Below are 7,354 nucleotides of genomic sequence, written 5' to 3'. Positions count from 1 at the left end.
ATCATAGTATCAGTATCAGGCTCCAGGCCATCATATATATACATACGGATGCCATCCCTCTAGCGAGGGACTCGGTGAATAATGCAGTGAATTACACGAATTTGAAAACCGTCCCAGTACTCGAAGAAGAAGTGTTACAGTATATACGAGTAGAGTAGTGAGAAACAAAACACAGTTTAAATCATTATCTGAGACTCAGCTCTATAAGAGGACTAAGTTATTGTTCAAGAATTCGAGTAACGGTATAGTCATTTTGGCTGCCCTCTAAATGCCATTAGGGGCTACATTGATTACATCTCGAGGTTCCTAGACATATACCAAAGTAAGACTATTCACTTAAGAATTCCAGAGTATTTGTCTTCGAATAGTTTTATGACTATGAGTTTGTATATTCATACCTTTTAAACATATAAGAGTTTCCAGGGAAATAGTTTAACTACCATAGAGTTCAACATCCAATAGTAAATAAGAGATACTTAAGAATGGAATTACCCCGGAGCTCGTATCATATTCAGCTTACAACTAGGACATGTCAACAGAAGAAAGAGAATGAGCTCTACTTACCTATGCCAAAACATGTCAAGAGAAAGCTTTACATACCTCTTGGGAGTTACTCTTTATCCTGCTCGTCTCGTCGTCCTCTGAACCTATTCAATATGAAAGTAATATGAATATCAACTACTCTTAGCTTTCCAGCATCTTAGGTTACACCTTAGTATTAATGGAATCTATTTCCTTGGTCGTTTCCTCGACTAGTTCTTTAGTTTGTTAAGGCGTTAACGAACATTGGGCAGCACCTCCCCTATAATGTGCCCTATACAAATTTCCAATTAGGTACCTAAGACCTACATCCAACCAACAACAACAACCTTCAGAAATTCACACCAACCATATACAACATAAACTCCAAACGACTTATTCAAAAATACGATATCAAAATAGGGTTTCTAGTTTCCATTTTGCCAAATCTTTAACCGTACGAAGCGAGGGGTCATGTGGATGAAAACAGAAGCTCCCCCACCTCATTTAGAACATATTTAGACCCTTCAACCACAAGACACACCCCTGCAGCAGCACCTCACAAGAACAACACTTTATTTCGACAACAATTCAACTATAGCGACTTCAATTTAGTTTATTCCGAATGTTGAACTTTTTACGACTTTTCCCCAACTTCCAGCATCCCACAAGGTGTGTAATAAACCCTATAATAACACTATAAAGTATAAATTTAAAGGAGAAGCCTTACTTTACCCGAAATTGGCCAAAACTAGCCAAAATTGTGCCTCGGAACCTTTTCTAGCGCGACTTGAACACCGTGGCTGCTTGCTGTCCGATTGTTTCTGCACCAAGCCATGATTTTATACTTATAATACCTCCATATCATCATGTTATACCCTAGATAATTAATTTATGAAACGAAATTGGGACTTACCTATTTTTTTTCCTTTGGTCGCCCTCTTTTTCTCTCTAGCTTAGGGTTTTTAGTTTCCTTTGTTGCTGCTGGAGTTTGTGAGTACAAACTGAAGATATTACATGATATACATGTATATTTGTGGTCCTAGGATGCGACACGTTCCATCCCCTAAGGGGTACACGTGTCAATCCCCTATTGGGCCACCGTATCTATGCAAGCAAGGAGAGGATGCCACGTGGAAGTGGGGCCCACCTCCCCCAAGCAGGTGGGTCACCTACTTGACCCCAAGCAGGTGGGTCACCTGTTTGCTTAGGTTCTGCCACATGTCACCATCCCATTGGCTGCCCCGTGTAATTTTTTTTCCTCCTCGTGGGTTCGTAACCTTGTTCGTAATCTCGTCTCACTTTAAGAGCCTATGAAACCCTTTCTACGTAAGATTGGTATGTAATCAAGTAACTTACGTATGTAAGACTTCTAAATTAGTAGTTTACGTAGATAAGTTGAGTCCTACGACTCGTTACTTAGACTCCAATTCCTTCTGGATTCTTATGACTTCATCTCCAACCTTCTCTACTATGGGGTATCACATTCTCCCTTCCTCAGAGTCGTTCAATAGGGTCGTAACTTAAGTGGCTCACATACTAGCTTCTAAGTAACTTAAGAAACCTTCCGAGTTCAAAGATGTGGGGTGTAACAATGATATCCATATCAGTAATAAAAACCCATACTATGATCTGCAGGATAGAGAAGTGTAGTATGAGTACCAACAAATGGCACTCAGTAGGCATCAGCCGACTGATCTCCAAAGATAAAGCAAGTATAAAGAATATGTAAGCAGGGAGTTTCTATCACAGATCACTAACAAGAATAATAGGAAGCCCTGCAATAAGAACATATGATACAAGGGGAAAGATATGAAACAATCAAGGAAACAAAGGATGAACCTGGTGGTGCAAGCCCAAGACCTAACAATGACAACACACTATGAAGGAGGACAACTAAGTGACACCCTACTAAAAGAACTAAACACAAATATCACATAAAATCCCAAAGGACCATATCACTAAATCCCTACACAAAAGATAGATAAATAAGAACAAGGGTAGTAACTACCTTCAAACAAGAGACCACTCTTTATATCGCCACAAGTTCATAAGTATTAAGACAATACCTCCCGAGACCCTGTATGACCAAAAAGTTCACTCACAGACAGGTAAAGCCGCATGACATCCCATACTACCGACAAGTACAAGCAACTATGCTGGTGATAGGCAATGTATATATGAATGAAAGTCATATAGTAAAACCAGTAATACCATCTATACCAAGTACCTCATACCAAAATATATACACCTATTTCCAATCCCAAGAGCCTATATGAGATCGCTAAGGGGGGATCGGGAACGCCTCTATATACCTGTGTGGTCCTAATTCAAGTCTTATATCAATTTGTATTCGATCATAAAATTTGCTCTATCACGATGACCGAAGATAAATAGCCAAATCAGTATAGAAAAGGTCGGAAAACTCTATGATCGGGCCAGTGTCATAAAATGAGCGCATCCTAGATGTCTCGAATCAATATCATAAAATGAGAACATCATCGATTCCTCCAGTCCACTGCAAATAGTAGGAATAAAGGTAGTACAACCCCCATTCAAAAATCATTATAAAATAGTTTGGTTCACAACCCATCTTTCTAAAATCAATTCCAAGAACCAATGCATGCACTGGGGTCAACTACATCCAACAATGATACAATGCAATGCAAGCCATCACCTGCACACAAACAACACGCACAATCACATACAATAATGACTACACAAGCACCTTACCTTCTAGAGCATAGAAACAGGACTAGCACATATAACTGACCTCTAACCAAGGCCTATGACTCAAATCTACTCCTCTAACTCAACAACACAGCCCAAAACAGATCTCAATCCTAACTAGGTAACAAGGAGGAGGAAAGTGAGGAAATGGTGCTTAGCTAGTAAATCAAACCTATAGATTAAATTGGAATACTACCCCACGAATAAAACCACAGCGAGCCCCACTAAACGGCAACAAAAAAACATAGGGAATTCTAGCTCTAAATCCAGAAAGAGGATTTGACAGTAAATACAAGCCTAAAGAAAACTATAACAACTAAGGATCAAACCAAATATCCAGTCTAAGGCTCAATTCCTCCAACCATATGAGCATCAATCAAGCGATCTAAAATACGCTAATCAAGGCCAAACTAGGGCATTATTAGTAATCTTACAAACTAGACTAGAAATCTCAAAAAGGCAACCTAGATTAAGCATCACACCGGGACAAGAACCAAATGTCTAGGAATTATGCCTAACCCATCTCATACAATCCCAGCTACAAGCTATTTATACTAAACAATATCTCATGAAGCTGAATAAAAAAAGGAGACCGTAGCCTACCTCGAAGTCGAAAAACATGCTCCAAGTCCACTTCCTGATAGCTTTTCAATCTAAAAATGACTCTAAATGGTTCCACACTATTAAAATATTGATCATCTTGTTAATACGAAATTGTAACACTAAAAACGTAATTTTTTAGAGACGAACCCAAAATTGGGTCTAAAATGGGATTATGGGACCTGCAATAGGAATCCCAAAAATGACTCCATGAAAATATTCTAAACACATGGTTGAGCTTGTATGCCAAAATGCGGAACAAATCAAAGCTCAAAATGAGAGAAAACAGCCCAACAAATAATTTCACCATTAAAGCTTAACTAAGCTAGGGCAGCCCCTTTGGGCAAGCAATTACCTCAAACTAACGATCGTCACACTTCCCCAAACATACCAATACATACCAACAATCAGTATGAACCTAATGCACTTGGAATCGCTTAACTTGGAGCTCTATAGCTCCCAAAATTGAAGAAATAAATATGGGTTATAGGCTAGCTCGCTTCTTTTTTTTACCTTAAAGACCAGATGACATTAGCCTTTGCGATCATGGAGATTGGGTCGCGATCGCGACGCCTAGAGTGAATGACCATCACAATCGCGGTGTCAAGCCTCCCGATCGCAATGACCTCTTGGTCCAACCCCATAAGAGACTTTTTGCAATCGCGGCCACGGGCCTTCGATTACAAAGACATTTTTGCCTTACACCAGATGTTTGCCGCAACACAACTTTTGGCAAAGTCCAAATTCTTTGACGGGGTGCTCAAAATTCATCTGGATTCCCATCAGTGCAAACGAACTATGCTACCCCACTAAATTCAAATTTTTGGACTCAATGGTGTAGTCAAAATTTCCATATGAGGTCATCTCGACAAAAATTGGGTCCCAAACCAATGCACTATTTTTGTCAATTCTACAAGGAGGCTCGAAATGAGACAGGAATCCTCGGGACATAATGAAAGGTCGTCCTAGACCAAACTTGAAATTTTGAAGCTAACCGTGCTAACGAATTTTTAATCAGAGCACATTTTCAAAGAATGTTGACCAAAGTCAACCTTAGGCTACATTTCAAAGGCTAAAACGTCAAATGGCCTCAAACACGCACTGATTGCGTCGATACTCATGTTGACCATGCTACTAGCCTAATATCTCCATTCCGGAGTTGTTGGAAAAGTTAGAATTTAATTTTGAGGTTGTTTTCTTGGCTTTGTAACCAATGTCAACCATTCAAACTCTAAGAGATCCAGAACAAGGAATCAAGTATAAAACCCAAATAAATGACTAGGCGACCGAACTGTCAGTGCCAGCATATCATAAATGACGTAGGGTCGCTAAAAGAAATATGTGAATACTGAAAATATCATAGAAAGATGAAAATGACCTTGACAGTCATTACAACATCCATTACCAAAAGGAATTTCTTCCTACAAAGTCAAGGGATAAAAAATAAGACAAGGGCACGAAAAGATTAGAAGTTAGGCTCGCAACCTTTGCTAGACCTATAGGCAACTCCTCGGGTTGGGCAATGCCAACCAAGAACTCCAACCAAGGGAAAAATCTCAATTTTGCTTTTCTTCTTCATAACTCAACCCAACTTCTAATTCCTCACTTTTGATGAGAACTTCAACTTACCAAGAACAAACTCAACCAAATGCAATAGATTCATCAGAGATAAACCAAAACCACACCGATTTCTCAGAATTAGGTAACAGACTAGAAAAGGTGTTACATAAATCCCAGGTCAAATTCCTTTCTTTATACTCCAAACTCACGAATCTTTAGTTATCAAGAGTATCATACCCGTTATAAACAACAACAACAACAATTATCTGCATCATTTGAACATTTCCCAAACAACCACGACGGAATTGCAAGCACCTCTTGAATACTGAAAAGTGGCAAGACTAAATAAGCAACTCACCCTAGGGCACAAGCCCAAGGTTCTAACCCAATAAATCCAAGAACCAACAACTTGAGACTAAAATTTGTTTTCAAAACTTAAACGGTCATTTCAAAGGACAAGCCAAATACACAAAAGAAGAACCACTACACGATCAACTCCAATGTCACTTTGCCACCAACAGAACTTCTAGAAGGATAACCAATAAGAGATTCTAACTCAAAATCATGAAAATTGATGCCATGGGTCCATGTACCACTCCATGAGTGCATATCTGAGTAAACCACTAATCCAGGAGCAAAAATGGAAAAATAAGCAGTTTATTAGCATATGAAACCTACCAAAAGTTACCCAATAGAACCTAACCACCGCATCAAACACCACATGTCAACCCGCTAGTGCAGGTCTGAGCTAACCACCCATACTCAAGAAAATCTAAGAGGTAGGTAGTGATTAAATAGATCAAACCATCAAAATAAAAACATGAGAAGCTGAACTACTGCAAGGTACACCACAAGGAACACAAACGAACCTCGCACCCTGAAGAAGAAATCAGGAGATGATTCCACGAATTACTTTGTCTCTATCCTGAGGTTGAGCCTTCTAAGATACATTACATTTTCCCCTGAAAGCCAAGGTCCTAATTACTCAAAGAACACCACTACAGAAGATACAAATCAACACTATAACTCTTGGACCATAGACACACCCATTGTAGTTTATCAGTAGAACCAAGCCACAACACGGAATTACCGAGATTGAAAGTAGACCTGGTTGTAAGGTAAACTAGGCCATTGACAGAAATTTCCAAAATGTATTAATGAGCCACCTCAAATTCCATAAGTTAATGGCATACCAAGGAAATTCTAATAAGCCACAACTCATCAATATGAATGCTCTCGCTCTACAATCATCCATTTTCGCTACTTGATGGTCGGTAACAAGCACAAGAAGACCACCATTTCCATGAATTAGATATAATCCTTTTTACATGATGATAAAATATCACCATATTTAGAATGAACAAGGAAAGAAAATTACATTTTCAGCCTTCGCAACTTAACATTGTCTTCTGACACAAGAACACACAATTAGCTGAACCGATAACTTAGCCATCAAACTTACCATGAAAAGACAACCCAAACAAATATGAAGGTCAAACCTTAACTTTGCCACCTTAGGAATTAATAACACTAATCGAATGAAGTATCACGAATGAGATCTATAGTAGACCATAAGGGACACAATTACTAACACATCCTTCTCTCGACAGCAAACTTACACCAACTAAGCACATTAAGAGGAGGGCAAACTATGAAGGGGAAAGTATCAACCCAAGAAAACTCTAGAATGGCTAAATAGAAATCCACCAGGAAAATCAACTAAACTCAACATCCAAAATTTATAACTCTACCACTAATACAACATAACAGTAAAACCAATATGATCCACTACTAAAAGAAATCACCTAGGGGAAATAAACACATACACATATTTTCAAGTAAAATTGTCATAGCAATAATAGGCAAGTAATAAAGTTAAGTAACCACGCCCACATGAGTCTATGTAAAGTAACTAATAGGTTTATAAGATGGATCTACCAAATCA

The sequence above is a fragment of the Solanum dulcamara genome, chromosome 2 (genome assembly GCF_947179165.1).
Source record: "Solanum dulcamara chromosome 2, daSolDulc1.2, whole genome shotgun sequence".
Taxonomy (NCBI): domain Eukaryota; kingdom Viridiplantae; phylum Streptophyta; class Magnoliopsida; order Solanales; family Solanaceae; genus Solanum; species Solanum dulcamara.
This window is presented reverse-complemented; position numbering follows the sequence as displayed.